Source organism: Falco punctatus, assembly GCF_963210335.1.
Source record: "Falco punctatus genome assembly, chromosome: 15".
NCBI lineage: Eukaryota > Metazoa > Chordata > Aves > Falconiformes > Falconidae > Falco > Falco punctatus.
In genome coordinates, this window is record NC_137595.1 from 5,871,418 (window position 1) to 5,896,804 (window position 25,387).

Sequence of the window (25,387 nt, forward strand, 5' to 3'; positions counted from 1 at the left end):
TTCACTTCTACACATACTCGCACGGGATGAACCACAGTAATATGGATGGAGCAAAGCTGGGAGGCCCACCACGTGGACAGCCGCAGTGATGCCAGCAGCTTCTAGGTAGGTGTGGAAGACACTTGAGGGGCCTAGTATATAACATCGGCATCTTTGTTTGGGTACAGCAGCCACCATGTTCTTGGATGTGGCCTGAGTGGCACAACCCACTGTTGGTGCTACTGTGTACTGGTGGCTTCAGGCAGACTCAGCAGACTTTTTGTGTTTTATCCATTTTTGCAGGTTTAGCCAGACAGTCAGTCTGCAGAGCTTATCAGACCTTAGAAAGCTTTTAAACACTGTCTCTCAGTGTATAATTTACCCTCCTTTCAGCTATTTTCTGATAACTTCCTCTCCATCCACACACATTGCACCTCTGGACTAATTTTACACAACTTCACACAGAAGGGTGTGACACAATAACTTTTAAAGGTGCATACACAAAATGTTATGATACATTGTCATTTATATTCCTGCCAGGTTATGCACAGAGTGTTGAGATGCATATCCATATCTCAACTACCTGGACTATAGTGACAATCTTAATTGATGATTAAGATTTATTTTCCATGCCTTGCTGGATTAATGTGTTTGCAGCCCATTTTTGAACAGGCACATGAATTCAGGTAACTCATGTATGCTGAAAAGCCTACTAAGGAAAGAAAAAAAAAGCTGAAGAGCTTCCATTTGAATCTGTTTCTTAATTTTTTAGGTGCGGGGGGGGGTGGGGGGGGTGGGGAATGCCATCTGTTGTATTTAACCAGTGACCGTATCATTGATACTTGAGAAATAAAGGACTCTCCTGTTGGTGTATTGTTGGATCTTGGCTTGCTTATAGTGGTCATTAGAAGAAGAATGAGAATGTTGATTTTGCCATTTAAGTACTGGCTGCATGTTATTTTTCCATGTTATGTACAGATTGTTGTCTGTTAAAAGAAAATCAATGCAAGTGCTGAAAGGAAACCTTGTATATTCAACTTTGCAAACAAAGTTCTCGAATAAGCACCAAGAAAAGTAGTAACAGAAAAAATATGAATACCTGACTTAATTACCGGTGTAGACATAAAGCAAGATTGCTTTTTCAAGTGTAGAGAACTGAGTGGAAAAAGCAAAAGAGGATTTCCAAGGAAAATAAAAATGGACTGATAACATATATTTGCATTTCAGCTATATTTATCTCCTTTCATTTAATACTGATATATCTTAAATGTTTTGTTGATACAGGGGGAAAAGAAGAGAGAAAAAATTAATTCCTCATAGTTTAAATAGAAAGAAAAGAGCATTATTATTATTTCAGTTGTTGGCAAGAATTATTGAATCACCGTTATAATCTTTTAAGTTCTAGCCTCTGAATATTTCAATGCATTCATCTGGGCATTCTGAAGATGAAGGAACTTTAAATAATTTATGATCTTAGGAAAAAAAAAAAGGCAAGTCTGCAATCCTATGTTTTGGTGGTGGCTTGTTTCTTTTTTTCTTTAAGTGAATTCTACAGAAAAAGTAAAAAGTACAGCTATATTCCCTGCCTGCTCCTGAATCAAGATACAGATACAAAAAATAAACAGACATAACAAGCTAGATGTTGAGTCACTAGATCGAGCATAAACTAATTGCTTGGTTCTCTATTGTATTAATCTGTCTTTAAATTTCATACTGATTTTCTCACTAATTTCTGATTAGTTATAAGAATATTTTTTATATACCATAATTGTTATCACAATGCAGAAGGCTTAAAAACCCCAACAAACAGAATTTTTTCAGCTAAGTAGTAAAGCACATCATTCACCTGAGAAAAACTTGCCTACTAAGAGTAGAAGTGATGATGTCTAGTGCCAGGTTTTTCCAAGATTCCTTCCCATTTAACGTATAATTTGTAAGTTTCTTGCCAAGACAGAGCTGCCCAGCACAATTAGACTTTCTTGTACTAATGAGAGCTGCAAGAGCTGCCAGTGAAAAAGACAAGCAAACCAGTCCTAAAATCCATAACAGTTTGTTGGGAGGGTGAGAAAACATACATCTAAGGATGAGTTTGGGAAATAAAAAGGGAGTTATGTGGTCTTTTGTTCATTGACACTGTTTCATAAGGCAATATGTAATAGGGGAGAAAAGGGAGAAGGACACCAGCTATTAGATACTGATATTTGCTGGTTCTGTAGCTTTCAATTACAGCCTCTGGTGTCCACTTTGGAAACACTTAATGTTTAAGAGAAGCAAGAGTGCAAATGTAAGAGAAATATGAGCTACTCTGATGGACTGTAAGAAGCTTTAAGCTTCAGTTATCAGTCTCATTTTTTTGTCAGTCTCTGGTCCCACTTCCACAACTCGTTTAGTATTAAACTGTTTAATTGTTGATACTAAATTCTCAGCTAGAACACAGATGCTGTGGATATGTAAATACGCAACACCAGAATTTAGAAACTGGTCGGAAGAATAGTGCTTTGTGGATTCATGCAGAATCACGTAGTGAAAAGTGTGTGTGAGCATGTATGTATGTTTCATGAAGAGTTTTGTTAACCTCTGTCTTTAAAAACCTGACACCAAAGAGCCACAGTCTAGGCTTAGAATCTGTGTACTTTCTGGCATAAATTAACAAGATCTGTCTTTATATTAAAGTCACTGGACACAAATGTTATCTCAAGACATAGTTAAATCTTTAGGTCCTGTATAGGTAATTACTATAATAAGAAGAGATATTTATCTACAGTTAGATTTATACAAAATAGCCATTGCATTACTACTGTAAAGCTAAAGGGGTTTATTAGTGTTTTTTGAACTCTTTACAATGAACACAAAAATAATTTTTCCACTTCACTTTCAGCCCCAGCCGGCTGTAGTGGTTTCCAGGGTACCTTGGTAATATGCCACCAATATACACTGAAAAATGAGAAATAATGCTGATCCAGAAATCCCTTTAATTCAAGCAATTAAAGAGGTATAGTTCTGAGCAAAACAGTTTATATTTATACTCTACATGTTATGCAATTAAAAAAAAATAAATCAAAAGCTCTTTGGGACCATGCATATTTTTAATGAAATCAATGTCGGCATCTAATTACTAATAAGAAACTCTCAATAACAGACCCCTGCAAGAAAGAAAGTTATTTCAGCTTCAGGCTGATAAAAGGATTATTAGGAAACAGCTCTCTGTGTGTGCATGCACGTGTGCATGTCTAAATGTTTAAACAGTTTTCAAAAATAATACTTTGACAATCATTCACCTCAAGCCCATATAAACAAGACAGTCTTCCCACTAAAAGCAAGTAAGGACATATATCTAAATGTGATGAATTCAGGAGTGTATGGAGTGATGATAATGGCTGTAATAAGTGCGCACGTGCATACGTACACAAATCAGCCTTTTGGAATCATGATCATGCTCAGATTTTGTGAGAAGTTTTTGTAGTAGGTTTGGTTTTGTTGTTTTTTTTCATACCTACCCATTGCCAACCTATCGTACCTCCTGGATTTCCTGCAGTTAGCCTACTGTACACCATGCAGTAGACTTGTTATGTAAAATACCAGCAAAAAAGGTTGACATAATGACTTATTACAATTTAAATCTTACTATACAAAGCTTCACTCAAGTCAATGTGCATAGTACAGAACCACAGGGGTACATTTTAGCCTGGTGTGAGAGGAATGAGTCATGCAATTCTCATTATGGTTAATAGAAGAAACACAACTATTGCCTCATGTAATCCACTGGAAGCGCACCTCGCAATTCATATTTAAATCACATAGGGCAGGGCTACTCTGGTAAACAAAGTAAAATAGCTACATTTCAAACTTCAAAGTTCATCTGATTTAGAATTTTTGGAAATGACATTGCATTGTATTGAACTAGTACAAATACATCATTGGCAGCAATGATTACTCCTAATTGCCACAGGAGTAAGTGGAGCTTTTCAGAAGCTTAAAAAGGGAGGGGTGTAAACCACATTAATATGGATCATGTCTTTCCTCTCCTCTCGTTATCTTTACTGGCAGACTGCTAACTTTTCTCTTCATAGACTCTTATAAACAGTGCTGTCCACACAGAAATGATTATCACTGAACCTGGTCACTCCCTTATTGAATTTTAGGATATATTTTTAATTATTATTTTTATAAACTGTGTTAGAAGACTAATAGCTTATATACTTATGGGTTTAGTTGCTTGTTTTACTAATGGCTTGTTACAGCTAATTAAAGGAAATCTCCAGGAAATCTCTTTCTTCTGATAAGTAGGTTGCACAAACAGCTTCAAGGAGAATGCATCCTTCCAGCTGTAAATCTATACTTACAACAGCCAAGTCTGTTTGCATAGTCTAGAGTGGTATGCTTGTAATTTCAGTTTTATTTTATTATTGTAGATTCATGTGCTGTTGAAAAGAGGTATTTATTATTAAATATTGGGGATTTTGGAAAAAGTAGCCTGTTAAATATTTTAATTATGGGCAATGCTACTGTAGAGTATAATCAGGCATAGTTTTTACTGGGAATAGCTACATCAAAAATGATTGAATCCTCAAAAAAGTGCATCCTGTCTTTCAAGTTAACTTTTAGTGCTTCAGTGCAATTAAGAGATTTGATTTATGAATGTGAACTGCAAGATCCAACTGAACTTTCAAACTTTTTAATTTTTCCTATTTTTCAGAAAATGAAACCCCAACTCAATTTTTTTTTCCAATAGCTTGCATTGCTTACAGAACACTAAACTTCTAAAAAAACCCAAACCCCTAGGACATCTCCAATTATCAGAGAGATACTTTGAAAAACAAAGTTGCATGTGTTGTGAAAGCAGAGTCTAACTCAAAAAACCTAGACTTTATTGAAGATGAAAGCTATATAGAATGTGAGTTTGAATTCATTTCCAAATGAATTCAAACAGCTCTTGCTAAATCCTCAAAGAGCAGAAAGGTGCAGGTTACCAGTGCAGTGATGCTTTTGCAGAATGGCAGCAGCATCAGGATTTCAGCTTCAGTGCTGAGATTTAGCGGAGAAGCAGTAAAGCACTCCTTATCCAAAGAGCTTGCAAAGGCACTTTCTAAAAGAGCAGGATTTCCATTGTGTCTGTGTTGTGAGCTTGGCAGAGGTATTCATCAGCCATTATTGATTTAGAAGAAGGCATGGCTGGAGTGAGGAGGATTGATCTGAATCCTCCCTTGGCTAAGTTAACTATTGAGGGATCTATTCATATCAAGACGAAGCACTGAAGAGTGACCTACAATGATAAGAAACTGGTATCTCTGCCTTTTTCCTTACAGTGTGCTTGAAAAACTGGCCTGTTATTCTTGCATTTGTGTTTTGGTTTTTTCCCTTCCTCCATTAGCTTTCAGAAACATTACCTTTGCTAAGTTTAGTATTTCTTGATTTTACTGGGTAATTCTTTAGGGAGCTACAGAATAGCAGTTTCCTTTGAGATGATCTGGAAAAGGGATAGGGGAGAGAGAGCTATTGACTTTCTATTCAAGCTGCACTCTTGTGAAAAACTGAAGGGGCAAAAGGTATCCAACAGAAGTTTGGCTTAGCTGTGCTTTCTTAGTCAGCCCTCCCCGTCCCCAAAAATCTCCCCAAGTTATTTCTGTGGTCAGTACTGCCAGCTTTGCCTTTGCTGTTTATATATCGCTCCTCTTCCTGAGGAATCTGCAACTTGTCTTTCTCAGAGACAGGACCATGAGCTAAGTGGACCCAGGGGGAACCATTCTTGCGCTCAATGTGTTGAGGTCCCTTACCTGGATAGCAGCTGAGCTTGGACATCTCAGCTCTGTAATCATCGGGCCGTATTTCATCTGCAGTTTTGTCCAGCTTTCATATTACACCTGCAACATCTTTCTGCAGATTCTACAAGTACAGATGTGGTTTACTGACAGCCATCTGAAGTGCTTCTGCAAGGAGCATTTCTCTTTTCCTCCCCTTGCATCGTTTCCTTCCCCACCATTTCTGTCACTTCACAGATAACCTGACTGTCATGTGCCTTTATGGCCTTTCCTCCAACTCGTCATTTCACATGAGCCACTGATACATCAAGTGCCACCACTGATTAGCTTCTGATCTCAGCTTGTTCAGCTATTTACTGGAGTTAGGGACAAGCACATTTGTTCTTTGTCTTGTTCTGTTCTTCACAGTCTAGAGGTCTTTCCTACAAAAACACATACAAGGCTGTTTCAGGGTTTTCCCTGCAGGCTTTTCAGGGAGAAATAAGTACCTTTTGCTTATATGCTGCTCTTTCCCTCTTTATGGCTTCCACTTGGCTGAACAAACACACTTAAGACTATTTTATCTCCTCAAAAACAAACCACAAAAACACCCAAACCCCAAACCGATGTATCTTTTGTTATTTCCCTGTTAGTTTCACTTTTAAAGACTTTGTTACTATTCCCAAAATAAAATTAGCAAAGGTAAGACTTCCGGTGTACAGAGTATACCCATTATGGGAATTAACGTATTTATCACCTTAAAATTCTGCAGATATCAACAAATAACTGGCTTGTGTTTGGTATGCAACTTGGGATGACTTTTTCTTTCTGGTATTGCAGTGACTAGCACAGCAGATTCCCTGATCTTAAGTAGGGTCCCTGTATGCTACAATGCAAACAAATATTATTCTTGTTAATAAAAGCATTCAAAGGCAAGACCAAGGAGTTACAATTTAACTCTGTTTTTTAATAATTTTAAATAAATATAAAATTTATATTATAATTCAGACCATTTGTTACCTTTAAAACCAGATTATTCAGACCTGACAGCTTCATAAAGGAATAAAGAGAAGATAACTTTTTCAAATAAAGAATAAGCATTTGAATTCAATGATTCAGAGTAGCTCAAGATCTCAAGATCTTTACTCCATTACTTGGTTTACTTTATCTCAAGATAATGTTAAGTACTTCAATCTTAAGAAATCTACATACATATGAACTCACTTTCACCACTTTACTGTGCTTTGCTTCACATGGTGGAGCACCAGCTGTTAATGGGATTCTAGTCCCAGGGACCAGATTAAACTCAATCTGAAGTAAAATTCCCTCAACCATGCATAATGTGGTTGAGGTTGCATTTCACAGTAAAAAAAAACAACAAAAAACCAACGCCAAACACAAAAAAACCCCCAAAGACCAGACAGAATATTACTTTGAAATTGTTAATCATTAGAAGGAAAGTTTCTTACCTTCATTTGCATGGATCCTGTGAAGTGGACAATTGAAATCACAATAATTCTTTTAATGAATAATTAAACAAGGAAGGAATTATTAATAGTCCAGTTCTTCCTGAAAGAAGACACAAATTCAAGATGGGGAAGACATCCAGAACAGTGAAGGATCCGATAGGTGGCTGATTTTTTTTCTTACAAAGGATTTTGTGTTGTGACTCAACAAAAAGCTCTGGATTTTGAGAGGTTTAGTACATTTTATAAACTTTTCATCTTTGCTGTTGAAACCACTACATTACTTACTGTGTTCAGAATCAAGTGATCATTATAGTGAGTTCACCTTTAAATCATCCCATATTTCCTTTATATTGCCTTTAGGTTTATGAGTCATAGCATATTGATTTCGCCCTTACATTGCACTGAGTTTGACTGTCCCTTAATAGAAAAATGACTATTTGCTGTCTATAAATCCTACTATTTCTATTTCTTTCTGTCTCTGAGCTGTAATCTGAGAAGTGGCCTATTGTACGTCACAGTAAAATGGTGAGGTGCTAGTCCAGCCTAATATTGTTCAAATAAAAAAGTCTGACTGCCAGTCTGTTGTTACGAGCACTTTTCTAGTATGTGCTCTTTAAATTATCTGACTTCCCAATAAGTTGAACAGTTCATTAGCTTCACCTGAAGACTGTTCAGGTAATTATCTCATACAATATTTGATCCCTTCACAATGTTCAGCTTTGGCCACTGTTCCCTGCTCCATTCTGTGCCGTTCCAATTTATCACTCACCTTCTATAATGTTGACTATTACTCTGAATTGCACATCATACTGCATTGATTCCTTCGCTGTCTTGGATATAACACACAGGACTGGATTGTCATTGCAACAGCCCTCATCAGATTCTTTTTTTCTTCTTAAGACTTTTCTTGGTTTTCTAAGGTGGTTACAGGTTTCTGATCTGTGACCTGAAAATACAGCACCAGCTCGATTTCACATGGTTAACAACTGAACATGTTCCATAATATTTCTTACAAGTGCACAAGTCACTGGAGCCCCACTAACTTGTACTTCTCCCCTGGGTGTTCCTGATTCATAACTTACCTGTTCCCTGTCAAAAACTTTTGTCATATTTTTACCAGGAGAGGTATAACTTTGACCATATCCATTTTTCATTAAGAGATCAAGTGAGATATTAGACCCCAGTCACTTTTGCCTTTTCTACTGTTGTGAGGAAAGAAAAAAGTATTTCAGGCAGTATTGATAGTACTCTCCCACAACAGAGAAATACACTTTTAAAATAATGAGACAGAAGAACAAGCAGTTAACTCATAATTCTATAGAACTGTGGACTGTCTCCATACTCAGCTCAGTGTTTAGCCCACAATCCCAATGTAACAGCCTTGGCGCTCCTTTAAACTAAAATGAAGTACATAAAGATTAGCCCAAACTGAATTAGAAGAATTTGGCTCCTTTAATATCATTACAAAGAGGAGAGAAAAACCTGTTAATAAAGCATACTTTGGTTTTCTTCCCTCTGACCATGACAGCCATGAACAGGTCCATTCAGGGAAATAAAGACCTCATTCAGCTTGTTCTTTGGTGCCAACTTACCACACTGCACGGACCCAAGTCGAGCATCTTGGTTTGCCTGTGCTTTATTTTTCTTCTGGAGAAATGCCATTATTCACCACTTACCGCCCTCAACTTTTTGTCAGCTTTGGTCTCCTTACAACTTTTACAGATCTCTGTTGGAGAAATTTGTTCACCAAAAGTTAAAAGATCAGCATCTGTTTTGGAGAAGTGCTTTTCCAAGCCACTGGATAATGAATGAAAAGCGAGGCACCGTTGAACTTACGGAAAAGTTTCTATTATAGATCTCATTGGTTTTTATTTCCATTCTCTCATTACAATGGAACTGAATTAGTGTCTATAACCTTTCTTTTTTTAACCTGTTCTTAATAGCAGATGTTTTGATGGAATTATAAAATGGAATCTGCACAAACGTAACAAAGAAAAGGATTTTCAGCTTTCACAGCTACAAGATGTATTGGCACTTTTACTAAAGTGGAAGACCTGCTCTAATTTCTTAATACTTTGGACTATTGCTATAAGCTAATACAAAATTGCATTTAACAATAGTAAAATTTTAACTTCCTTTTATTAAAATAGATTTTAGCAATATAGCTTCATGCCTCATACATCAAACTCCAGAGAAGCAATCATCACAATAGTTGGTGGTAAAAAACCCATTTTATTATGGGCAATTTATTATATGAAATAGTACTGGAAAATCATCTATTAATTTTAATCAGGGGCTAGCATTTTAGCAGGCCAATAAGCCAGTAAGTCAATCAAAGAACAGACTAACTAAATGGAAGGTGCAGTTCCTGCATGTACAATAGCTGCTCAGTTGCCCCATTCTTAAACAGATTAAAAGGTGTGACTGTTGTGTATCTCCTCAACTAAATGTTATTCCTTACGATGCTAGCTTCCAAGTTACTTCTCCGATGGTCTCCAGACAGTAGACTGCTCATTGCTGCATAAGATGTGAACTGCTGTTTGGCTACAAGAAATGCTATGCAGTAAAACTGCATCTGTTTTACTTCACTGAGAATCTTCCCTGTTCTTTGGCCTCCTTACTTCCATCCCAGTATGCATGAAGAAGAGCCTTCACCCCATCCAAAAAGCAGCCCTTATATTTGATGAAAGTTCTGCACCTATTATTGGCCACCTATTTCATTTAACCTGAAGCATATACTCACGTGCTACCAGATAAATTCAATTAGCTTTTATGCATGGAGTTAGGAAAACATGTGAATGGTGGGGGAAGAAGTACCATCACAAGGGAAAAAAGCTGGTCTAAGTTGAGCTACCCATCTACCTCTTTGGCAGCGAGGCAGGAGGGAAGCATGGTGGCATTGTTATACAGCACACAGATGAATGATGGCTGAACAGAGCTTTCAGGCCTTTTAATCTGTTCTTTGATCATCTCTGAAATAGATCAAGGCATAGCCATTCCTTTCCTCTCTGACAAAAAATACTTACTGACTTCTCTGTATTAAACATAGCTTCCTATTCTGGAAATTGGGCTCAGGAATATCACCTACTTAGTCCATTTCACTCTGCTCAGTACAAAAGCCTGACCCTGGAAAAGCTTTGGACCCAGTCCTGTGCTACTTCATTGAATAGCCAGAGTAACTGGGGCACGTCCTTCCTGAACTGATGGAGATACGATCGATAAAAGGAGCCATAAAGAATGCTGAAAGAAACCAGTGAGAAAACTGAATTTTTTGTGTATCAATGTAGATGGCTTTTAAAACTAAACAGAGGAATTCTGACAAATGATGCAAGTCATGAAAGTTGATATTATAAGAATCAATAGATATCTAGTATGAAAAAGCAGTGATGACTGGAGTACATTTGTCAAAGTCCTTGCACTCTCAAGAACAGATAATGCCGTAGTGTACGTTAAAGATGGACTAGGGCATAGAGTAGCAGAAGAAAACAATCCATTTGGGTCAAAATCACTGTGGAAAAGAATGATAAATAGCTATTGAGAGACTACAGGGAATCTTTCTATGTAGTCCAAAAGGTTATCTTAACTCATGATTGATATCTTGATAGTATTTATTACACACAGGGATAAAACCTACCTGCAGTTGTTTCATTTTCTCTCATTGGAGAGAAATGCTGCTGGCAACAGTCAGGCCCGTGTGTGCTTTGCTCCAAGAGTTCATAGCGTCCTTCAACAAAAACTTACCAAACCCACAAGTTTGGATGTTCCTTTAGTTTCGGGTTTGGTAACCAATGAGGTTAGAAAAATAACCTTCCTGTTGAAGGCATCCCATGTTTGCTGACTTTAAATGCAATAAAGAACAGAGAAAAGAGGATCTGTGAAGACATATCCAATTTCAAAAAGGCAACAAAGAAAAGGTAAGGAAATGTTCTTTTAGTTTGTTGTTGGTCTCCCTCTTCCTGCACTTACAGGTTTAGTTGCTAAACATCTTGAAACAAAGCATTTGGAGAATGCAAAGTGCAATGTAACCTATAATGAGAGAGAAGAGCTGTTGTCCCAATGTTTTTCCAGTTCTTCCCTCCATTGTATGATAACTGACAGTTCTGAGTATATGTATATATGCACAAGTATTCGGTTCTGTATCTGAAAATTATTCCTATTGCACCACTGACTTATGGATGCTAAATCCAGAACTTGAAATAGTTTAAAATTCATCAAGTTAACAATAGTAGCATTGGTACAAGGCATAAATCCATATTTTGACATCCTGAAGACAGTGTTAAGTTTTCTGTTATCTTATTAAATTGTATCAGACTTGCCTTGCATAGAGTACAACGGGGCTTGATAAATGCTTGGCTCCAGCTACACTCTCCCATTTATTTTCACACTGTCAGACTTAATCCATAACTGCTGCTCAAAGGCAGCAAGCAGGAAATGAGGGTGCATCTTGACTCAGCTGGTAGCTGGCTACTGGTAGCCAAAAGCTACGATAATTTATTATTCAGACTGCATCTTGACAGAAGTTATTTTATTTTTTTTATAATCTATTCTCTAGAGATAAACAATTATTAATCACATTATTTAATTAGTTTTTATTTTGTGTCGATTTGCTCAATCTCATTGACCAGAAAGCATGGATTTTTATGAAAAAAGAACCTACCCAAAACCAAACAAACCCAAACCAAAGAACAACCAGCCCCAAACCACAGTATCTGGAAAGCACATAGAGGTCATAAATGCAAGACTCAAATTGCTGGAATTAATATAAAAGTCTACAAACACGTCTTTTACTCAAGCTGAACATGGTACAGATGTTACTGCTCCACTGCAACAGATTGGCTTGACTTACCTTGAATACTTTAAATTGATGGGGCTGTTCACACACTGGATTTCACTTCAGCACAGTCTTTGGCTGGTGCCTTCTCCGTTCCATAGCTAGCATTTAAAACTAGGGACAGGGACAAGAAAAGAAAATTCATTTTCCCATGAGAGGGGCTGTATGTGTTTATCACTCGTGTGATGAAAGTGCACTTTCCTTTGTCTAAGGGCTTATGTGGAAACAAAATTCTGTATCCTAAATGGCTTACAAATGGCATCCAAATGCATTTCCTCAAATGAGCTTCCAGAGAGATGTAAGTAAAAGAACCTAAAATGGATTTTGAGCATCAATTCTTCCCATATAAAGTCGTGCCCATAAATAATAGTTCTCCTTGTATTTTGATAATTTTCCTGCCAAGGAAAGGCACTATGTTGAATAATTAACAGTATGATTGATTTTCTGCTAGGATAAATATTGAAAAAAAACCCAATAATCTATAAGCATATGAGTTAAGATTTGTAAAACCCTTCTATCTAAGCTGTTTGTAAGCAGCCGAGAAGTTAGAAGGTCCTTATTAGACCCTCATCTATGGCTATTTAGCCATAAAAGCTTTGTCAGATATTTCTGTTTGAGATGCAATCTGTTAACAGCTGCTCTCTGAAGAGCCCACGTTAGCATCTGTGTTTAAGCGATGTCGCTGCACATGTGAACGTTGTGCTTCTCACATCGGGTAAATCATAACCTATATGGAATAATAAAGATATATAAGACATCTTTTGGAGACCATAACAAAACTCACCTGTATTACCTTGAGGTGTTTTCCCTAAGGTAAAGAAAACACTACCAGTATATGAACATACATCAGAGCTATGAAATTAGTGGGAAAGATGTTTGGCTTGTCAGAACCCACCAGATGTTTATTTTCCTGGGAATCTCAATAAAAAGCAACAAGAACTAGTGGGTAGCACAGCCCACACAGCAGGTGTTAGAAGGGCTTTTGGTAGAAAGCCTTCGCTAGAAAGCAGACTTTGGGCTGGCCTTACCTCTGGTTCTGACATTTCTTTCCCATGCTCTTTATATGCCAGTACTATTTATTTTATTTGGCATATAGATTAATAAATAGAGGGTAGGGTGTTTCTGCATACTGGGTGCCAGCTTGTCCTTTCTTTCCCCACAACGTGATCACCTACTGTAAAAAAAGAAAAGAAACCAAACAGATTTTGCGCTCACAAGAAACATTCTGGTATGATTTCCCTCATATTCTATGCTTTTGAAAAATAAAAGAAACTTAGGAAAACTTTAGTAATACCAGTGCCAGAGTCTAAAGGTAGCATCATACTTGATGGTCACTCATTCAGCGTCCACCTTCCTTGGACTGCAGCTAAATCCTGGCAGCTGGCCCCATTGCTCTGCAGGCGTTTATACACTGAGGGGCAATGGAAAAAACTCTGTAACAAAAGAGAGAGTAGCACTGTAATAGATTGCCTGACACAGCAATATAAAATCCCTCTCCCTGGAGAGTTTTAAGATTAGATTAGCCCAGTGTCTTGATAGCCGAATCAAAATCACTAGCAGTCAGTGCCAGTTCTTCCAAGATGCCCTCACCCTGGGCAGCAGCCCCACAGCTGAGCCTTTCCCAGGACGCATCTAATGCCTTGGCACCCACCGGTTACATGGCACTGGCCAGGCACCTGGGTTTGTCACCACACTTCTGTGCTCTCATGGCACAGTAGACTGCCAGGTGTACACATGGAGGGCGTCCGAGTTGGACAAAGATGTCAGAATGATGCAGGAGGTGAATTCTGCCTCTGATGGGTAGTGTGGGTGGGCTAAACAAGCTTTTCACTTTTCAGGACTTGTTTCCGTGCTCTATGATGTTATACTGCAATAATTCTTCCTAAACCAGAATTCCTTCAACAGAGAGTACACATGGGCACCCTTATGGCATTTTTCTTCAACGAGTCCCCTTTTTAAGCACAGCTGTACAGGAGAGAGGAGACACCTTATCTGAGCCAATAGTTCCCACTTTTTCATTGAAATCATACTGAATCGCACAAAGTCATCTGACCAGGTGGCAGAAAGAGGAGTGTGCAAGTAAGTCCTGCCAGAGAGAAAACAAGGTGTGTTCTGAGAATATTCAGTCAGTTCCTGAATGATTCATGGGCCGGAACACAAAAGAAATCAAAATAGGTAGAATATGTCAGTTTACTTCCAAGTTACTTATGTCAGTGGATTGCTCTAACTCTGGTAAAACTGTCAGCACTGAATGTGACACAAGTGTTGTATGTAAGCTTCATACTAAATCTTTTAAAACTTTATTCAAAACAGAAAGAGCACTGATTCAAAGAGACTTACCACTGGATTTGGTAGTTAAGGAACGAAAAACAACCCCGAGGTATGCATTGTAGTGGCTTGCTGTACCTCTGCAGTAAAAGGCATGTGGTAGATAGATCTTCACACTATAGCAGGCTGGGAGAGGAAGGAAAACAAAGGGTAAAGGGGAAAAAGTAAGATCAACACAAACCACATGAGGAAAGAATCAATTATTATCATCATCAAGAGTAGCATAAAAACAAAATTGCACTGCAAATTGTACTAAGTACTAGGACAGCTGCATTAGGATTTTATGCTCACATGTGCCAGTCTGCTACAGGTCGGTAGGATGAGTATTACTTAGGTGCCACCCAGACGCACTGGTACTCTTAGTCTGTAAGAAGCTCCTGCAACAGCCTGTCCTCTAAGCTTTGAATGATATCATTCCAGCTGGACTTGTGGGGTCTCTATAGATGATTTTGTGCAAACACTTTTATTCCAGAGCTTCTGTATTAGGACTTCATAACTAGGTAATAAAATCTGACTTTGTGATATTGGCAAGTAGACTTGATGCTTGAAAGCAATTTTTTTATTTTTTTTTTAAGTGGAATCTACACTTTCATAGAGTATGCACTTACAGCTGTCATCCAAGCTTTGTTTTGTTTGGGAACCTTTTATAGTCCTGTTGGTTCTAAAGAACACCTTCCCTTCCTTCCCCCTTAAGTTGGGAAAAGATCTGATAAGGCTGTTTTTCACTCTTTTGTACTGAGCTTTGCATAGGCTGGGATAGCTTAACACTTTGTCAGCTGTGACACCTATATTCACTCCTTTTAGGTAACAGAAGATCAATGGCCCTATAATAACATTTTATCTTATTCTTACTTTCAACTTGTCTTGCTGCAAAAATGCTCCATGGGGGGGAACTCTGTCACTGTGGTTGTATCATAATTTTCCAGCTACTATACTGCAGGGGGAGGAACATTCTCAATAGCACATAGTATATTTCACTGTTTCATCAGCTATATTTATTCATAGAGCTTGTTATTATGAAGACATGTTAAAAGTGAAAATAAAACAAAATAAGTGTTTCTAGATGTTCCTATTCATCATTAGAAGCCATCTGAATTGCAAAAATGCCACTGTATCAAGCAACCATTTCCTTTATCCCTTGGGCTTTTGAGAAAATCTTATTATAGCATCTCAATTGTTGCCTTGATTTGGGATGTAAAAAAAAAAAAGAAAGGAAAAGAAAAAGAAATGTGTTCCATTTACTGATTCCATTGCAATTTAAATTAATCAAATACAGTGTGTTGTGCATGTCCCCTCCAAACAGCTTCCTTTCTGCCAGCAAACTGCTAAAAGGTTGTCTCATAGTCTACTCTACAAGTGTTGCTTAATCTGTTCTAAATTGTCAGTACCAAGTTTTGTGCCAGTTTCCACAGGTTACTGAAGTATGCAAAACAGTGTGAACTAATTGATGCAACACCTTACTGTCTTCTTACCTTCTGCATTCTGGTGCCGCTTGGCGCTGGTGGCCTCTTCACTTGCTTACCACAAAGCCAGCTGAAACAAAACCCCTTCCATGGGAACAAGGTCTAGCTGAAGAAGATACGGCATCATTTTAATTTTGCACTGTCTGTTTTCACTTTCTGCTTGTGGGTACCAGTCAGGAGGGTCCTAGCGCTAACAGCACTATCAAAGGCCAATACTGGTTCAGACCAGAAAAAATCCTGTGCATTCCTTATCTTCACTTTAAAAAAGGCATTCAACCATGTTGATTTACAAGCAATTTTGACCTGCTTAAATTATCCTGTCTGTAACCAGTTGATAGTGAAGCTACTAATTACCCTGTGGGTGGAACAGCAGTCATGATCCGAAGAATTTGTTGTGCAAAAAGCTGAACGACCCATTTGTACAGACGGAAAAAATGGAAACAAAATTCAAGGGATTCTGTTGTATGTTAAGAATATCGACTCACATGAAAGAGAAGCTCTTTTTTCTCCTCATGCTTACTTTTCGTCAGCACAGTTACAGAAGAACTATCCTGAAAACTGAACCAATTGATAACCACTGCTGCAAACCCACTTAAAAAGTTGGTGACGCACCAGAGAAATGGAGCAGAGGATAAAGCAGCAGCAGCAAGCTGGGAGCAGTGTAGCGATGTGAAGATCTATTCCTTGACTGTGCTCATTTATTGAGGCAGAATGGTGAAAGGAGTCCAAAACTAAGTATTCACATTCATTACCAGGGAAAAGGAGGGAAAAAAGAATTTTCTCTTTACTTCTTTTGATTTCAGGAGTGATTAGGTTCAGTTGCGTCTCTTAAATTGCTTGGTAAGTGTTCTATCTCTGTCATTTCAATAAAAGGGATAATATGTTTCGTTGTAGCATTTTCACTCAGAAGAGATTGGAATCATAAAGAATCAGAAAGAGGAGGGCAAGGTAGTATTCTGAGGTCATTAGGATGGTTTAAGAGTTGTTTCATTGTCTGTCTAAAAGCACTCTATCACCCTTCTTCAGATCCTGTAAATAGGAGAACTGCCTCTCCTGAAAAACAGCATTAGTGGTCATTTTAGGATTTTTTTCAGCATCTATTATCCTCTGCTAAGCTACTGAACACAATTCATCAGGACACTCTTCTGTAGCATCAGACTGAGTTAAATCTTAATACAAACACCAGTGTTCTGTCACAGATGACAGTTGTTTTATTAACAGCACTGCACTAAGCACTATGTAGCCAACAGCAGAAAAGTTTTCTGGAAGTAGACATCACTTTGCCTCAGTAAGGCAGAACCAGAAACGCCAGAGTCTGTAGTAACAATTTTTCTTTATAGCTTCCTGCTTGACTACAAAATTGCATCTCATGTGTGATGTCATTGCTCTGCTGCTGCAATGCCAGGCATGAGCCAGGTCTGAAAATGCAGTCGGAGAAACCAGGTTACACCTTACACATTCAGTCCTTTCTTGGTACTGCTGCTAAACACATCTAAACACGTGCAGTACGCAGATCAGGGTCACAACATTATTGGTCTCTCCTTCTGCTCTCAGAAAAATAAAGAAATTCAAATCTGTAATGTATTGAAGAAGTTAGAAGAATCATGTAGGTTCAGTGTTGCCAGCACAGCGCCTGAAGCCGAGATCAAAATCCGTATCTGTAGTATATTGAAGAAGTTAGACCCTATATCTGAGATTGGTGAATAGATAAAATGTTTGCTCATGCAGCTGAAATATATGTCCATGATATATTAATAAGACAAACTGTGTCCTTGAAATCCTAAAATAGTCTTTTCTAACATCTGATACATCCTTTCTTCAAACAGTATTCACAGACTCAACAGAGTAATACGTGAAGTGTGCACACATGAGCCCCAGTTGCATAAAACCCGCTCCACCTGTGTTTGAGCTGACACAGAGAATGTCAGCATGTTTGGTGTGAGCCAACAAATTCATGAACGAGACATCAGGTAAAGGTTATTAAATACAAAGGCATCTCCTCTGGGTCTGGAAGTCTGACTTGCAAGGTATTGGTGGCTCTGAGAATAATTACTTCATGTTTGGCCTGTCTGTGTTTCTGCTGTGAGGTCAGCACGTGTTAAGGAGTAAGTTGTCACACGTGAGTAAAAGAGTACAATTTTAATAAGTACTGTCTATTTTTCAGTTTGCACTAGGAAGTTGTTGCAAATACTCTCCTACCAAAAAAAAGAAGCTTTGAGTTTAAATGTGTCTTAGGACCATAAACATACTGTCTACTGTACTTGTTAGGGAAATATTATAAACATATCTGGCACTATTTTAGAGAAAAATGAAAAGACTAGAGATTTCTTTAGTAACCACGATTTGAAAGATTCAGACAAAAAAGTCTTACAAGAAGCCATTTAATCCTGCCATTAATTCATCACCCATTTCCTTGACACAGGTGCCAACCCTAGAAAAGCACATAGTGTGCAATCTGAAATAGACAAATAACCATTGTCCTTTTTATTAATTTCATAAATTAGCATCATTGTGGGCATAAGGGCAATCTTTGAGCCATAAGGCTTGATTCCAATTAGCTATCAACACTGACAATCAAAAGTTGCTTCCAGAGTTCAAAAGAATTACATTAGATATAAGCGAAATCAGAATCAGGCCCATACATTCAAGCTCTGTTTTTTTCTAAGGTTACAATAGCATCAATACTAAAATTTTACAGTGTATGGTAAATGTCAAGAGATAAAATATTTGGAATTTTTACTCATGAATATATTTCATTTGTTACTGCAAATGATTTCCATTACATTTTACTAAATACATAGCTGCTTCTCCTTTTGCAATTAACAATTCCTAATAATACAGTCAAACCTTCTTAATCATTGTTCATTCTAGCATAAAGTAAATCTTGCTGTGTTTGAAGAGAACCTAGTCATCTTGACAGCATCCCGTTTTGTTCCTTTTTATTTTACAAGATTAGAATACTTAATAACCCTTACCATATTTGGCTGCAGTGGAAGTGTGAAGAGTAAAATTTGCACAGTGGAGGATTGTATGGCCGGGACAGAACTCGGTGCTGTAATGAGGTTTGGTTCTGTTGCTCAGGTTTGCAGAAAAACTCAACATGAATGGTTCTTTTTGCCTAAGGTTGCCCTGCAGAGTTACATATAATAGTAAAGCATGGTTAGAGCCAGGTCTATCGTCTGAGTATTTGCCAAAACCATTGATTTTAGGTTGTTTTTTTTTTCCTTGCTAAAACCATTCCAGTTTGGAGGAAAATCAATAGAAATACTCAGTGCCTAAACAGTCATCCTTTTAATTGCCCTGGAACACTCACATACACTTACACTCAACCTTGTAAAGAGTCAGAGAAACTCCAGAAACAGTCACAAATATTGAAAGTCCAGAGTTGGTATTGCTGCACCTTTAGAGCTCTGCTGCAGACTAGCCTTGGGAAAGATCAGTGAGCCTTTGTGGACACCCCCTTAAATCCTCAGAAACTGAGCACGGAGTTCGTTTTAACACAAGCTTTGTTTTCATTAAAAAGAAAAATATGTTCAGGCAAGTTGATGGAGAAATGAACCAAATTGAATGTATTGAAGTTCTCTGCTTTGCTACAGTGCTTTTAAAATGGTGTCTAAACAGTTGGTCACAGATTTATTTATGTTTCCATGTAAAGAAAGAAAATATTATCATTTTCTATACAGGAAACAGTTTCCCTAATTATTTGGCTCCTTCTTCTACCACATAAACAGCAATTTGTACCCCTCTCCTTCAACTGGCTGCAATTAGCAGCTACATTGCAATAAGCAGATTATGTTAATTAAAACCTCAAAACTATGTAAACAATGGGAAAGCTGACTAGCCATTTTCTATTTTTGCCAACTGGGAGGAACACAAGAGAAATTAGTACCAAGCTTAATTTTGCTGTTTATAATTCAAGTTATTTGTTACAAATAACAACATTTTAAAAGTATTTTTAAACAATTAACTGTACTTCTCTATGCTAATTGAACCACATCCCACATGAGAAGTTTTGCATCTTATGAACTGGGAAAAAAAAGTTTAAAAAAAATCTAAAAAGGTGCTAAGGGAACAGATTTGCACATGCCATCACTGAACTGTATATTAAACACAAGTTCCCTTCTATGCCTGAGTGACGCTCTCAAAAAGTCATAACTAAGGATTAAAGTATAACTTAGCTCTGCTGCTTTGGCAAAATTTTTAGCAAACTCTAGTTTAGATGTTACCTAGCAGAAATGAAAAAATTGTGAAGTTTTAAGATGTTGCTACAGTTTCATAGAAGCCTCAGTTCTGTTTCCAAACCTGGGTTGTTTAATGAGGGTGGGAAGAGTGGGAGGCAAAAGTGGATTTTTCTTGTTAGTTACTGTGTTCTTAGTGCTTTCTGCCATGGAGATACCTCTCAGCGTCACCTGCTGAGGGGATGTCACCACCAAAGGAACTGCGCACACAGAGGGGCTGTGTACATATATAAGATTTGTTGACTACAGCTATGAACTCGCCATTGACCAGACTTTGGAAGCAGAAGAACTATAGCCCTTCTGCAGCTTCATACAGGAAATACTCCAGGTACACAAAGGAGACAGCACGCTTCCTTCCCCAGCTTTGCACTACTAGGTATTGCTGATTGACTACAAAGAAGAAAAGAAGAGCATGGGGAATGATCACAGCTTCAGATGAGGTGTTACACCCTTGTGATGAGGTTTTTCATTGACTGCCTAGGAAAAGCAAATGATACAGAAATACATAATGGCTCGTGCAATCTGGGACCAGGCTTCCAGAGTGGCCAGTATAAAACTGCTAGTTCAGTGTATTGTTTCAATTACACCCTTGATCCAAACTGCTTTAGAAAATGGGAAGATTCTCAGGAGATGTGAACGTTGGTAGATGCATTATTCACAGACCCTAAGGTGGCCACATAATGCTAAGTGTGTAGGAAAAGAGCATGGGAAGTTTGAAGAGGGCAGAGATTTAGAAGAGCTGGTCACACCGTTAGATTTTGTACCTACTATGTTTCAGTCATTTACAGAGAGTGGGAATTCTCAAGTACTTCATGTATATTATGTTAGAAAAACATTTCTTCTGGTTTAAGGGCAACACTGATTTCCTATCTCCCGCTGCCCCGCAGAGCTCACAGACTGTGGGAGGGCTACTCAAAATAAAAGTGCAGTTGATCATGTTGCTTTTCGTATTTCCACTATTTTCCTTTTGGAGACATGAACTTTAAATGAGCTGCTGTACAAGCTTCTTGGGGTCAAAACAGAGGAAATCACATCCACCACAGAAACAGGCACAGCAAAACCCCCTAATATGACCATTATGTTCAACTCAGCAGTCTTTTTCCCGTTGGTAGGTTTTTGATACAAGCTTAGCATCAAGCCAGGCTGTCAAAACCAATGAAATCTATTTCTGTGACATTGAAAGAGCTCTTGATGAAAGTCAATCAGTTTACGGAATGGTTGTTTTTTTTGGTTTTTTTTTTAGAGTACCTGGAATCAAGACAGGGCAAGCGTTGGGTTTCAACAGAATTGCTGCTTTTTCTCCTTAGTTTCTAAGAGGTAAGGAATATGTGACATTTGTTGTGCAGCCAGCACATGTACTTGATGCTAACAGCTATATTTTAGTCTGACCATTTGCCAAGAGTCTTGTTTCTTAACAGAATTCACTCTTTTGCCAGATCTTTTATTTTGAAATTAATGGAGGGGTTTAGCTCTTGATGGGACTCTATTGGAAAACACACAGAGCAGTCCTCAGGCTCCTGGGTGGAACACATTTTAGTTTTCATACTCTAGAAGGCAGAATATCAAAGGGGATAGGAATGATAAATGGAATAGCAGCTTGGATAATACCAATGATACTGGATAATTTTTCCATAGTTAAGCTTTCACGGGATTTCCTGTACAGATAGGTACGTGCTCAGTGCTGTAAGGTGCTACTGTTAAGAAGTGCTAGACTTGCTGCAGAAGGCTTTTGCCTGCACATACAGCATTTTTGATACTTCCTAGGTGTTCTGGACTTACAGGTTATGAATACATAGTTTGTAAGATCATCCAACAACCTTATCTAGTCCAGAAGCTTTTTTAACCACAATCTAAACAGTTTCTTTGCTTATAAAGATTTCTATGAATTCTTTGATTCCCATTTAAAAAAGGGGCAGAAGATAAATACCCCAGCAATAAATATGTGTTTGGTGGTGTTATGAAACATCAGTTGTTCCTTTGGGTGGATTTCCACAGCCTTGAAGCTAACTATGGCTCTTCAGAGATGATCACTTTACAAAAAGATTCACTTTTACATCTTAATCCATTCTCTGCTCAAGGTGTAATGAAAGAAATTACTATCTTCTCCCCAGACAGTTATCATAATAGTATGAAAAAATGACTTAAATATTGACCTTGTCAATACAATCAAGTTCAGATGAGCTAAAAGTAAATCAAATGATCTTTTAATCCCAGGAAAATGTTTTAAGGCTTTTCTTTTTATCGTCTCAAGCTCACTTTTAGGGCCTTAGTTTATGACACAGTAGTGACTCATGCAATCACCAAAAGAAAACCGAGAAAAGAATAAAACAATGCTTATCCACTTTTGTGGCACTGAATCAGTTTTATGGTTTGTTAACTCAAAAGCAATCTGTATTTTTTAAAAAACTCTACTGATTGTTACTTAATTTTTCAATAAAATAAGCCTACCAGCAATTTTCTCATCCAATATAAATCAAAGCAATACATCACTTAACACTGGCACTTTCCTTTGTTCCCTTTCCAGCTGATGCTCCTGAATTTTATCCACTGTTAATATATATTACATTTTCTATTCAATCCCAGTGGTACTTGCTACTGTTCCTCTAGCTTCTGATCTCTGAACTGGAGCCAGGACTCAATTCAGAGCCTCCAATTCCACATGAGGAAAAAAGGTACTTCAAAACAGAACCGAAGCTACCACCAACCCTGGGGATTAAATCAATGTGTTCTGCGGGTAGAGCACAAGCACAGGTCAAGTAATGCAACTTATTTAGGAGGTTTTAATGCCAATACCATTGGATCTACAGTATTCCAAGGAATTATGTTAACTGACAGCCATCAACAAAAGCAGCAAGAAACCTACAGCCAGGAGATTATTCTTTCTCTTCCTAGAAATGTAAATTTGAAGGTCTCCCTGAATGGATTTTACATGTCCATTATTTTTATTGATAATTTCCTAGAAGTTTTTTCTAAATTTTTTTAATAGGGAAGATAATGAAATATGCTCCAGCTTTTAGATGATGAGATTAGGCTATTCAAAAATTTAATTGATACTATAAATACACAGTTCTGTTGCAAGTTTACCAAAGATATCCCATTGATTCTGGATATCATTCATTTCTTTAATAGTATCTTTGAATAATTATTTTATTTATATACTATCAGAAAAGATGACATAATCTGCTTAGTAAAATTATAAAGAGAAGATGCTATGGAAACTTTCCCCTACATAGAGTGGATTCACAACACTTGCATAAACATAGTTTATTTCTCCAGTACCTTTCCTGATACATATATAATCTTTCATTATTCTAAACTCCACCATGGATGAATTCCAGTTCTGCCAAAGCTACATCTCTTTGCTACCAGTTCTAGATAAAGCTATCCCAAAGGTTCCACAGAGATTGTATTACATTACATGTATTTGTGAGACCTCCCCTGGAACGCTGGGCTCAGCTCTGGGCCCCTCACTCCCAGACAGACCCTGAGGGGCTGGAGCGTGTCCAGGGACGGGCACGGAGCTGGGGAAGGGGCTGCGGCACAAGGCTGGGGGGGCGGCTGGGGGAGCTGGGGGGTTCAGCCTGGAGAAGAGGGGGCTCAGGGGGGCCCGATCGCTCTCTGCAGCTCCCTGACAGGGGCTGTGGGCAGGGGGGGTCGGTCTCTGCTCCCAGGGAACAAGCGACAGGACAAGGGGAAACGGCCTCGAGGTGCCCAGGGGAGGGTTGGATCGGGGATTAGGGACAAGTCCTCACCGAAAGGGTGGTCAGGCGCTGGGACAGGCTGCCCAGGGAGGGGGTGGAATCACCTTCCCTGCAAACTTTGGCAAAGCACATAGAGTTGGTGCTTAGGGACACGGGTTAGTGGTGGGCTTGGCAGTGCTGGCTTCATGGTTGGACTTGATAATCTCAAAGGTCTTTTCCAACCTAAATAATTCTATGATTCTATGTTATGGCAGTTACTGTGCAATATGTCCACTTCCTTACCAGAGAATAGGGTGCTCAAGGTCACCAGGTGGAAACAAAGAAGGAAATGGTGAAAAAAGAACCCCAATAAGCCTCAGCAAATACTGAAGGAGGGGAGAGCAAAGGACTTATTTCAGATAGTGGATCTTCTCTTAACTGTAGTTTAGGGGACACACAGACAACAAGCTGGTCACATGAACTTCTGAGACTAGGGGCACTTCCTAGCCAGATTTCCTGTAACCTTACCATAAGAATATTAATGCGCTTTATGTAGCTTTGTTTAGCCATACACATTTATTTTAGTTAAACTTTCTAATTCATCAGAAGAATCTGTGTATAAAGCCAAACAGTGGACCATGGGAATCGTGAAGCATCACACAGTGGAGGTGGTGGGTTTTTTGTTTTACTTAAAAAAAAAACCCCAACATAAGACATTACATTAAAGCTACTTGAAAGGCAATTTCACAGTGAGGTATGTAAAAGTTAGACATGAAATAATACTATCCATATTTGATTGTCTCTTTATCTATATGAGTTATTGCTATATAAATTTACCATAAACTGTTTTTTTCTCTTGGTTTCCTGCGTCAGTGCCCAGAGCAGGAGCCCAGTTCAGTACAGCTGAACGCCCCAGTCAGCTGTCCTTGCTGCCCATCCCACAGAGGCATCCTCAGAGGAATGTCATACCAGAAATTCCCCAGGGACTGCAACATTTTCCCATTTGTAAGAAAGACTTTGTTATTTTTAAGATTTGGGCAGAAGGAAGGTTGGCAGAGAATCATACAACCATGGCTATTTTCCTCCCACTCCCTTTCCCTGCCCTACTAGAAGCGATAAACAAATCCAGAGAGATGTGCAAAGCTCACCTTCAGCATGACAGCCCTCAGTGACCAGAATTTTGAGCTGACAAGGACATAAACTCTTTTAAAGTGAAGTGTGTTATTGATTTGTATGCAGCTATAGTGCAGAGATCAGGGGAAGTTCAAGGCTATACACTATTGTTAAATTCCTCTCAGATTAGGGGGAAAAAAAAATCTAATTAAGTTCATTGAGGTACCTAAAATGAAAAATCTATTTTAGTGTTTTGAATTTAAAATTGATGGATTCCTTTGTGTAGTTTACCTCTTAAACTGATGAAGCCTTTCATCCATTATGTACAGAACAATTATATCTTAAAATAAATTAAAAGCAAATATATTAATTGTAAAACTGAACCACCGATGTTCTCTTATTGTGGGCATTTTAAAATAAATAAAATCAAGATCATGACTCAGGAAGATGCATGAAAAAGTGTGATTATTTACAATGCTCTTATTACTGTTAATACAGATGACCCAGAAGTGATTCACCCTCAAAGCAATAATTCCTGATTTTATTTT

General features: G+C 38.1%; 1 long non-coding RNA gene across 2 annotated transcripts in view; it reads left to right on the top strand.

The window, feature by feature from the left end:
* LOC308053849 overlaps positions 1 to 25,387 on the top strand; it is a 38,844-nt gene that overhangs the window by 8,949 nt on the left and 4,508 nt on the right. For both annotated transcript variants that reach the window (XR_013923827.1, XR_013923828.1), the window contains one exon: positions 1 to 25,387. This exon is cut by the window's right edge and continues 4,508 nt beyond it. This is a non-coding gene — a long non-coding RNA (uncharacterized lncRNA).